Here is a 12,052-nt window from a genome sequence, read left to right as displayed (position 1 = left end):
TCTACAGCTAATCCATCAATCCCTGCTGAACCACCTCACTCATTCAAGCACACTTAATGAGTGACTGAAACATGTTAGGAATTAAGTAGGCTCATTCTACAGGGATGAGTATAATGGTAACAGTCCCTACTTTTGTGGAATTTACCACAGAGTGAGTGAAAACAGATAATAACACAAATAAGGTAACCTTAGACAAACCAACACAAATACTATGAAGAAAAATAACAGTATTGTGAGAAAGAATAAATGACCAACTTAAGGATGGATGTTCCAGGAAGGACTCTCTAAGAAGACTTTTTAGTTGAGACCTAAAAATGAGAAGCCAGTTACATAAACTATAGAAGGAGGAAGAGCAGAGGGAACAGCACTTGAGAAGTTCCTGCAATGGAAATTAAGTTTGAGAAACTGAAAGACTCTCAGTGTGCCTGGAGCAATAAAAAGGGAGAGTGATACTAGGAGAGGTCTGAAAGCCCATGGGGGTCAGATCACACCAGGCCTTGTAGGTCTTATTAATGACTTTGTATTCTGTCTTAAGAAAACTAGTTGGTCAGAAAACTACATGGTCAGGTTTGCACTGCCCTCTTATGATACAAAACTATCTATAGGTTTGCAGACCTATCTCTTCTCATGCAAAGAACTCTACCTTGTATAACTAGGGCTGAGTTCACATTTGAATGACCTGGTGCAAAACACTCCCAGACAGTGAAATGATGCCTAAACTACCTCTGTGGAAGGTCAGAGCCAGAAAAAACAAGAGGAATATCCAAGTCAACCATCACCTCACCTTTCCCCCTCACTCTACCCCTCAAAAAGAAAGAAAGGTATTAAGAGTTTGTAAAAACTGTGGGACAGAGATTTGAGCTAATCTTACTGAGATCTTAAAGGACCAAGAGACACCAGGTGACAAATGGATTATGCTTCCATTATCCTGCCCTATTATTTTATTCCATCTTACTCACATCTCTCTGTTAGGCTGTGACCTCCTTGAGGAGAAAGGAATGCTTAGCACAGAAAAAAAATTTTTTTTCTTTAAAGATTTTAAGTAATCTCTACACCCAACGTGGGGTTCGAACCTACAAACCCAAGGTCAAGTGTTGCATGCTCCACTGACTGAGTCAGCAAGGCACCCGAGTCTTAGTAAAATTTTTAAGCAATGGTTTTTCTATACTTATTTATATAGTCTTTATGCCCCATTAATTACATTATTTTTCATGTATTTATCATCTCTGAATCCTGAATACCCAGCATATGTTCCAGCACTCCAGAGCTACCCAAAGTATGAAGACTGAATGAATAAATATAAGAACTATCAAAATTTTTAAATTTATTTTAAAGATCTTATTTTTAAGTAATCTCCACACGCATCATGGGGCTCGAACTCACAACCCCAAGATTAAGAGTCACATGCTCCATTGACTGAGCCAGCCAGGTGCCCAAAAGAATTTTAAACCTACGTATCCTACACATATATTTTTCTTTTCTTTTATCTTTTTGAGAGAGAGACAGGGCACAAGTGAGCGAGGGACAGGGAGAGAGAGAGAAGCGGGGCTTGTGCTCACTCAGAAGTGGGGCTTGAGCTCATCCGATGTGGGTCTTGAGCTCATGAACCATGAGATCATGACCTGAGCGGAAGTCAGATGCTTAACGGCTGAGACACCCAGGAGCCCCCTACACATATATTTCTAATGACTGAATGTTTCAAGCTTTGACTGGAGGATGGTAGGAAAGGGAGAACTTCTGGACATGGGTGGCTTTCAGAAATGCATTTTTAAAATGTCTGCTTTTCCTCCATACCTTTAATTTATATAAGTTCCCTTCTACCCATACTGTACCCTGCTGGGCTACTGTATTAGGGATCTTTGCTGTCACTAGTATGCAAGTAGTTTTTGTTTTTAAGTAGGCTTTGGTTTTAAGTAGGGAGAGTGAATAAACTCTTCAGGTAGAAGGTATGGGTGACCTTCGTTCTTTGAATGAATGTGTTCCCTTACTTCTTGCCTGTACCATACACAACAGCCATCTAACACTTATCACTTAAACTCACTCTAAGCTTTTCAAAAGGAGAAGCCGTACTATAAAACCTAGTACAGTGAAATGGGCCCTCTATAAATGTAGCCAAGAGATGGAAAAGTTTTAGGTTACTGTCTTCCAAGAGATCTGTGACCTGGAACGGGGCCCGAGACAGAGCCTCAGCAGTGGCACAGGAACTCCTACAAAGAACCTGAGTAAAGTTTTTATATACACAGCCTTTCTGTACTTATTTACATAGTCTTCATGCCCCATTAATCCAATTATTTCCTCCCTTGTTAGGAGATGGCATGGAAAAACACATAATTAGTGCAGTATCTTGTGTTCTCATTTAATTTGAGGAGATTTATGTTCAATTTAAATTCAGATCCATTTCCTTCTATTGCTGTAGCATTCAATTTAACAAAAAAGAAGCTTAGCTATCACATTCTTTTTGTGATTTTATTAAAGCGATACATCTGAAGCAATAAGAAACATTTCTTGATATTTAACTTATTATTTTCATTTGAATATTTTATCTTTTCATTTGATAGAGAAATGATGTTCAAATTCTTTTTATAAACCAGTGAATGATAAGTCTACAAGCTTATTAAATAAGAATGTATTTTTAAGTTTGAAAAATAAAAAAGTAAAAAGAAATCTGGCAAGTAGATTCATATTTATGAGACTACAGTTGGGATTAATATAAATCTACATTTGTGAGTACCCCCCTCCCCCCTCCCTAGCATTTCAAGAAGTCCTGAGGTGGTAGAGTCAAAGGCAAGTCCCTGATGGTTATGTAGATTATATCATAGCTAGAAGAGATGACTAACACACGTAAAATTAATTAAAATGACCATACAGGGCACAGTGCGATTAGGCACTGTGTTTATGGCATGGCCTCCCGGTCCTATAGGAATTCAGAAACAAAAGAGAAGTCAAATAGAGCTTAAGATATGTTGTAGCTCTGTTCCATGGGGGAAAGGGTACCATTTGGTAGAGCACTGCAGGAAGAACAGGAGGGTAGAGCACTGCAGGAAGAAACTGCATATGCAAAGGGAATGATATGAGAGGGAGTCTGGCTTCTGATCATAAGGACAGTAAAACACTGATCCTGGTCTGAAGGTGGGAGAAGGGTTAGAGTGGGGAATATAAAGCTTAAACAGTGGGAGAGCCACATGAAGTGCTTTATATAGTAATTATAAATATATACACCAGGAGAGGAAACAATATGCTAAGTGCAAAGAACCTCCAAATGCCAAACATTTGAAGAAACTGCCTTTTAAAAATAAATCAACAACGCATTTCTCTACTTCTGACATTCTTTATTCCCCTTGTGCTCTTATTTTCTTCTGTACACCTGTCACCATCTGACATACCACATATTTACTTGATACCTTGCTTAGCATCTGTCTGTCTCCAGTGGGCTGTGAGCTCTGTAAGAGCTGGGACTTTGCTACTTTACTCACAGGATCTGGAAAAGCACTTGAGAAGTAGTAGCATTCAATAAACATTTTTTGACTGAATTAACACCAAAGCTAAAAGGAAAGTTACTGAGATAACAGTATGTGTAATTATACAATCTACTTTAGACCAACACTACTGACTGCATTTAAGAACAAAAGTCAATGGTATAAAATTAAATTTGGGGGCTCACAATCAGAATCTCATAGTCACCTTATCCTTCATTAAGCCTCTTCAGAGAGTCTGTTGTGGTCAAGGCAGGTGGTATGATCATCTACAATATGAAATGGCTCATTACAAGGACACTGGAAGCTTTTCCCAGGGCTAGTCCCTTTGGATAAAAGGACCTATCACATAAGGAGGGACTGGCTGGCTCAGTCGGTAAAGCATCTCACTCTTGATCTCAGGGTCTCAGGGTCAAGCCCACTTTGGGCATAGAGCTCACTAAAAAACAAACAAACAAACAAACAAACAAGACCTATCACACAAATTGCTACAAGACAATATCTTTATATTACCATCAGGATAAGAAAAAAAATAATACTTTAACAGAAGTCCATATGAGAATTAACATGTCCATAAAATCAAGATAACTCCCTCCCCCTAGTCCTGACCCTCACTTTAAAAGAGATTATACTGACATGATGATGTTTGCTTTAGGTACTTACTTCTACATATGTATTCCTTTGAAAGAAATTAAATTTTCTTAGAATTCTTTCATATGCTCAAGGAAAATAATCTTGGTATTAAAATGTAAAAGTGCCCTAGTTGGTAATTAGGAAATAGGCCAACTTTATTTGTCAAAGGGTTACAAAAATCATATTTGCCAACATTCATATTTCATTTTTGAAAACAGCAATAGCTCCTAACTCCTGTAATTTATTTAAAAAAAGAATACTGTGGGGTACCTGGATGGCTCAGTCGGTTAAACAGCCAACTTTGGCTCAGGTCATGATTTCATGGTTCGTGAGTTTGAGCCTCGCATTGGGCTCTGTGCTGACAGCTCAGGGCCTGGAGCCTACTTCGGATTCTTTGTCTCCCTCTCTCTCTGCCTTCCTCTGCTCATGCTCTCTCTCTCTCTCTCTCTCTCTCTCTCTCAAAATAAATAAACATTAAAAACATAAAAATAAAAAAAGGAATAGTGAGCTATATTTACTTTAAAAGTGGAACCATATGGTATCTGTCTTTCTCTGTGTGGCTTATTTCACTTAGCATTACACTCTCCAGTCCCATCCACGTTGCTACAAAAGGCCATATTTCATTTTTTCTCATTGCTACGTAGTATTCCATTGTGTATATAAACCACAATTTCTTTATCCATTCATCAGTTGATGGACATTTAGGCTCTTTCCATAGTTTGGCTATTGTTGAGAGTGCTGCTATGAACATTGGGGTACAAGTGCCCCTATGCATCAGTACTCCTGTATCCCTTGGGTAAATTCCTAGCAGTGCTATTGCTGGGTCATAGGGTAGGTCTATTTTTAATTTTCTGAGGAACCTCCACACTGCTTTCCAGAGCGGCTGCACCAATTTGCATTCCCACCAACAGATACCATATGGTTTCACTCTTATGTGGATCCTGAGAAACTCAACAGGAACCCATGGGGGAGGGGAAGGAAATAAAAAAAAAAAAAAAAAAAGAGGTTAGAGTGGGAGAGAGCCAAAGCATAAGAGACTGTTAAAAACTGAGAACAAACTGAGGGTTGATGGGGGGTGGGAGGGAGGGGAGGGTGGGTGATGGGTATTGAGGAGGGCACCTTTTGGGATGAGCACTGGGTGTTGTATGGAAACCAATTTGTCAATAAATTTCATATATATATATATATATAAATAAAATAAAATAAAAGTGGAAAAAAGGGGCACCTGGCTGGCTCAGCCAGTGGAACACATGGGTGTGAGTTTGAGCCCCACACTGGTTGTAGAGATTACTTAAAAATAAAATCTTCAAAAAAAAAAAAAAGGTTGGGGCGCCTGGGTGGCTCAGTCAGTTAAGCCTCCGACTTCAGCTCAGGTCACGATCTCACGGTCCGTGAGTTCGAGCCCCGCGTCAGGCTCTGGGCTGATGGCTCAGAGCCTGGAGCCTGCTTCTGATTCTGTGTCTCCCTCTCTCTCTGCCCCTCCCCCGTTCATGCTCTGTCTCTCTCTGTCTCAAAAATAAATAAGCGTTTAAAAAAAAAAAAGGTGGAAAATAAATTGAGATAACCTAATAACTACCATAAAATGTATTAAAAGTTACTGTCTTCTTTCTCCTTTGATTTTTATGCTTGCTCCTAGAACCTTCAAACACAGGCTATTTTGTAGGATTGTTAACATCACTAGTTGAAGCCAGACTTGTATGTTATTATAGCTATCTGACCAACAAACTATTTTAAAGCTCAGTTAATCTTTTCCAATAGTGAGAGTAAAACACATTTCTTACATACATATTCAAAAGCTTGATAATTTAGAATAACAGTATGAGTCAGCTTGGTATGATTTTGATAGTATTTTTCACTGAAGCAGAAATCACTTAAACATTGGTCATCTGTTCATTTCTCTCAGTTGTATGTTATGTGACTCTAGAGCTTCTGGAAAATTTTCTCCTTAAAAAAACTTAGAAATAAAATACATTACAAAAATACCAGCACTTATTAAGCAAGTACAGGCAAAAAAAGAAAGAAAGAAGGGGGAAAAAACCCCACCTTTTTTCATGCATATTCACTGTTGTCTCTCTCTTTACGAATTAAATCAGGCTAAGGAAATGTGTGCATTGGATGATGGAGTAAGATATTGTACACGTAAAGGAGACCAGGCACTGACCTTGCAAATCCTCCCAACAAGGAATTAAATGAATGGCTCATAGCATGCAGGAGTCTACATTTTTAACAAGTTCTCAGATGATTTAGTATAGGTGTGGTCCAACAGGCCATGCTTTGATAAACAGCGCCTCCTCTCCATCTTCCCCTAAAAGGCCTAGAATATCTTCCTTCAAGTGAACCTCAGCCTAAGCCTGGCTTCAATTGCAGCACTTGCCTCCCTGCTGAGACAGCAGATTTTCTGATCTGAAAATTTTTATTTCCCTGGCAAAACAGTGGCTTCTTAAATAAATAATAAATGCTTAAATGATTTCTGCTTCTGTGAAAAATACTACCAAAAATCATTATAGATAACTAGTATTATTACTTGACAAAATAATGAAGGAGTTAAAGAATTATTTCCCTCTGAAATCCACTGGATTCAAACTTCGTCTTTTGTAACTTTTGTGAAATTATTAAATTCAACACTGTTTCCCTAATTGCCAAAAATAATGTTTCAAATCTAATCTTATTTGGTCCCTTTCAAGGCACTTGATATGGGCAGCGTAGCAACTCATTTATGGCTGCAGCACTGCCCGTAAGAATGGCTGGGTTTGAGTCCCAGCTCTACTGCTAACCAGCTACGTGAACTCGTGTTAGTAAGTCTTTTAACTTGAGTTTCAGTTTCGACAACTGTAAAATGGGTGTAATAACTGTACCTATCTCTTAAGAGTTGTATTAAAATTATTTGACTAAGAGAAAAACAAACCACTTAGCTCAGCATTGGGTACATAAATCATCTAGTTCAACTCTTTAAAAACATCACTGCTTAGAAATGTGTTCCACCCGGGCCGGGGCGGCTCAATTAGCTAAGCGTCCGACTTTGGCTCAGGTCATGATTTCATAGCTCTTGAGTTCAAGCCCCGTGTTCGGCTCTGTGATGACAGCTCAGAACCTGGAGCCTGCTTCAGATTCTGTGTCTCCCTCTCTCTCTGCCCCAGCCCTGCTTGCACTTTGTCTCTGTCTCTCAAAAATGAATAAATGTAACAAAAAAAAAAAAAAAAGAAAACAAAACAAAACAAAAGAAGAAGAAATGTATTCCAACCTAGTAAATCTTCTTTCACTAGTTTCTCCTCTATTGATGCTTTAATTTGTAGCTAATATTTAATTCTCCCAAGTTATATCACCAGTGTTAGGCATTTGTGTATAAGTGAACATATTCTGTCACAGACATATGTAAGCAATCAGAATTAAAATCTGTATCTAAAACAGCTCTTAGGACACCTTCCATTCCACATCACTTAGAATCCTGTGATGTGACAAGCTTCCTGTCTCACTGAAGAAGAGACATTCTGTGACTATGACTTCAGTACAGCACTAAACAAGGGTAAAACCATAGAATTCTCTAAAAATTCTGCTTCCTTGCATTAAGAAAATTAAGATTTCTCCTCAATTGCTCCTTCACCTCAAAAAGAGCTGTAGTATTGCAGGTGTGACCTAAGAAGTCTTAGGGTCAGCACTGCTAGCTAGGGACAGCTGTAGGCTAGCCACATGTGCTCAAAAGGGAGTTAATTCAAACAGGCTTCACATATAGAGGACAAGCAACATTCAGTGACAACTAAGACGACAAAAAGGAGACCAGATGACACAAGTGAAAAAAAACTAGACGAAACTTTTCAAATCTCGAACTTAATTTCAAGTCACAGAAAAGAAATTAAGCATTTCAAAGGCAAAAAAAGAGTAAAACAAGAGAATAAATATTGTACTATATTAATCACAATAAGGACCCCTTTTGTCTTGGCCAAAATATATTCTTAAATCAACTGTAGAATGTGGCTGCATTTTCAGGCTTAGCAGCATGAAACCCACATGACTGTAATTAACGTAATAAATCATGTTGTGGAATTTTCTACAGAATCTGACAGTACTCACTGATATATTGTTTATTAGAGACTGCAGAGATTTCTCCTCCACTTTTTTTTTATTACACTGCCAGAGACACTGAATCAAGAGGACCTTCTGATGGGTCTGAAATACCTGCAACTGGTGTAACACATAAAATATATAGTGAGCTGCTGCCTTCAGACTTTCATATACAAAACATCATATACAATTTCCCAAAAGAACCTTATTTTTGAGTTCTTACTTTCCTGGACTTAAGGCAGTTGTAGGAGAGACAGGGATTCATTACTGATGTGACATTTACATTTTCTAGTTTCTTTTTTTTTTTTTTTAATGTTTGTTTACTTTTGAGAGAAAGAGCAAGTGGGGGAGGGGTAGAGACGGAGACAGAGAATCCAAATCAGGCTCCGCCCTGTCAGCAGACTCCAGTGTGGGGCTTGAACCCACAAACTGTGAGATTATGACCTGAGCTGAAGTCGGAGCCCTAACCAACTGAGCCACCCTGGTGCCCCCCATTTTCTAGTTTCGATCATGAAGTCACAGCTTTACACATGTGGCTTTCCTTTTCAGGTTAGTCTGTGATGACTCCATTAGTACACAACACATAATACTGTTTAACAGGCATTATTTAATCAGCCTATGTATGTTCTTTCATGATTTTTAAGTAAAATTTTATTGGATATTAAATCATTTTCAAAAGTAAAAATTACTCCTTGCGCAGTTCAGAAATTCAGCCATGACTGCATTTAACCTTGGTGAGTTCAAATATCCTTAAATATGCTTTGCTTAAATCCAGAAATATCGAAGTTTAAAAAACAGATGACTTAAAGAGTATTCACATGAGGAAAAGGTTATTTTATGTATATTTCCCCTAATAAAAATAATTTTATTAGTTTTATTATGAAAGTAGTATTTAAAAAAAATTTTTAATGTTTATTTTTGAGACAGAGAGACAGACAGACAGACAGAATGTGAGCGGGGGGGGGGGGGGGGGAGGGGCAGAGAGAGAGGGAGACACAGAATCTGAAGCAGGCTCCAGGCTCTGAGCTGTCAGCACGGAGCCTGACACAAGGCTCGAACCCATGAACCATGAGATCATGACCTGAGCCGAAGCTGCATGCTTAACTGACTCAGCCACCCAGATGCCCCAGTAGTACATGTTTAATATAAATAAATGTATAGAGAAGACAGAAAAACTGCCCATAAATCCATCATCCAAAGGTGGCCACCGTATATATTTTGGTGTATATCCTTCTGACTTAAAATTTTAATTACAACTATTACTCTTCAATTACCAAGAGTTTAGTGCATTCCACTTTAACTATAGACTTCAGTGTCCTTTTGTGATGTATTTTTATTTTTCTCTGGAAATACTGCTATGTCTTATGTTCAAGAGGGAAACTACTATTAATACAGTAATGCCTGGTTAAGTTACTATTTCTGACATATTCCCTTTGATCATTTGAAATTAGAGGTTTTAAGACTTGAAAAAGAATTTGATATTGGATTTATTACCCATTGATGATATACAAATTCCCTGTGTCTATTCTTGCCTCTATTCAAACTCCACACAGCAGCATGAGTTTTCCCAAAAGAAAGCGGAAAGTTACCTCTTTTTTCTTTCTAGAAATTTTAGTATTTGCATTATTTACTTTTTAATACTCAACAAAAAATACATTCAGCACCTCAACACGGTAGGCATTGTTTTAGGCATGTCTGTATATGTCTCCTCAACTGTTAAACTTTATTATCCCCTTCTTATGGAGACAATTAGACAATAAAAGCAGATGGGAGATTGGGACTAGAAAAGGAAGAGTAAAAGTAGAAGTTTTGGCAATGAAGTTTTTGGAGAAATAAAACTGAAGGAAAGTTGGTGTACATCCTAAAAGGACATCTAAGTGCTAAGACAGAGGGCTGCTGAAACATGCAAGAGAAGCATCACCATGGCCAGTGACTCTGGTGGTTAACAGCGTGAACCAGACTAACTAGGTCAGAATCCCGGCTCTCCTAGCCTCTTACTGTGTGACCTCCAGCAAGTTCAACTTTTCTTGCCTTAGTTTCTTCATCTGTAAAATAGAGTTAATTATAGTCCTGACTTCACAGAGCTGTGAGAACAGAGTTACCACAAGCAATTAGTGAGATAATAAGCACCCTATAAGTATTGGCTATTTTTATTGCTATTCTGCATGTAGTAATCAAAGAGCTAACAACATATGACCCTGCCTATGAAGAAAAATAATCACCATTTGTTAATAGCTTATCAGTACCTCAGTCAGAAGTGAGTGTCTGAAAAGCACTTTTCATGAGTTTGTGAAAATTCTATGGCTTCGGTGACCCCAAAACAAACAAGCATGTTACCTTAGGTAACATCAGATGAATTTAAGAAATGAAATACTATACACAATAGAAACAGTTATAAAAAATTTTGATTGGAAACCAGGTCTTTCTTTACATTTACATTCAATTTACAGGACTGCATATCTTAATTAGTAAGGCTCAAAATGTGAAGGCATCTTTTACTGAAAATGAATAATAAAGTAAAAAACACAAAGATATTATTAACCAACTTGAAACAAAAGATGTATGGCACATAATGCATAGGAAAACAGATAACACATAAAAATAGAAATGCAGAAAACCCTAATAAATTTTCTTTTTTTTCTGAGTTAGTCTATTAATATTCATTAAATTCCACCCAAGAAGTAATAATTTAATGGATAGGAGAATGCTAATTTCTCTAATTGGGTCAGTGGGTAAAAACAAAACATAGTTTTGAAAACTTCATTATAAAATAAAAACTAAATTATTTTTTCTACATGGATTAGCTTTCTATTACCCATTTATAAGTATGGGCAAAACAGGCAAAGTTTTTTCTTACTGATGAGATAGCTGCTTTTCATTACACAGAATAATAATTTAGCAGCAGTTATGCAACAGTATAAAGGTATAAAACATTAGTGATCTGTAACATAAATCTTAACATACTCCAGAGACTAAAAATATTATGTAAAATATAATTTCAGGCATTATTTTTAAGGAATATGTACCAAACACTAAAGTCAAATTCACAGCAACAGTACATTCTTGGATTATAAGGATTCTTTTTTTCTGCTAAATGAAGTTAACAGGTAGAAAATTAAGTAACACTGATTTTTTTTTTTTTTAAAGTTTCTAGGGGTGGGAGTGGTTTCAGTAAGATGTCTGAAGACATCCGTTACTCATATCACCCCTGTCAACAATAATTTGATATCCACTCAAGGACAAAAGTGGCTTTCTGGGAGTTTTGGAACTGGGTGGGAGATTGTGAAACCCTACCCTGTTTTGAGAAGGCAAGCTCACACCCAGGTGGCTGACTCACCAATCATGGTCCAGACTTCAGATCCTTGAACAGCTCCATACCCCTGAGAACTATAGCCCCATGTGGCTTCAGTTCTGTCACCAGCACCATATGCCAAGGGACCCAGGAGGAGTCATGCCCACATGCACTGGGTAATAGGCATACAGACCTCGGTTCAGGATGTGGACCCTAAGTGGCCTATAAAGCATGTCCATTCTCTTCTTGGCTGTGGTCTGGAGCCCCTGGAGGTAAGCCCTCCAAATTCTTTCAGGCTGTAGATTCTGAAAGGGCCCTGTAACCAGGGCCATGCTGCTTCTAGCTGTAGCCTGAAAACAGTCCTGCTGACACAGGGACCTGGCAGGAGACACTCCCATCTGTGTGGCCAGAAATTCCAAAAGGGTCCTATACTTGGAGTTTGCCAGCAGTCCTACAGGTCCAAGGACCTAGTACCTAGTAGGAGATACTAATGTTGGCAACCCTGAAGATCCTGAAAGGGCCCAGTATATGGCTTTAACCCTCTCACAGCCACAGTCTGCCAGCGGTCCTGAGAGTCCAGGACCCCAGCAGGACA

General features: G+C 38.2%; 1 protein-coding gene across 2 annotated transcripts in view; it reads right to left on the bottom strand.

The window, feature by feature from the left end:
* The window catches only part of KIAA1958 (KIAA1958 ortholog), an 80,629-nt gene that overhangs the window by 47,760 nt on the left and 20,817 nt on the right, over positions 1–12,052 (bottom strand). The window lies entirely within an intron of this gene.

The sequence above is a fragment of the Lynx rufus genome, unplaced genomic scaffold (genome assembly GCF_022079265.1).
Source record: "Lynx rufus isolate CCGP_SWC_20201006 ecotype Redwood Valley unplaced genomic scaffold, mLynRuf1.p SCAF_10, whole genome shotgun sequence".
In the NCBI taxonomy this organism is placed as follows: domain Eukaryota; kingdom Metazoa; phylum Chordata; class Mammalia; order Carnivora; family Felidae; genus Lynx; species Lynx rufus.
This window is presented reverse-complemented; position numbering and strand designations above follow the sequence as displayed.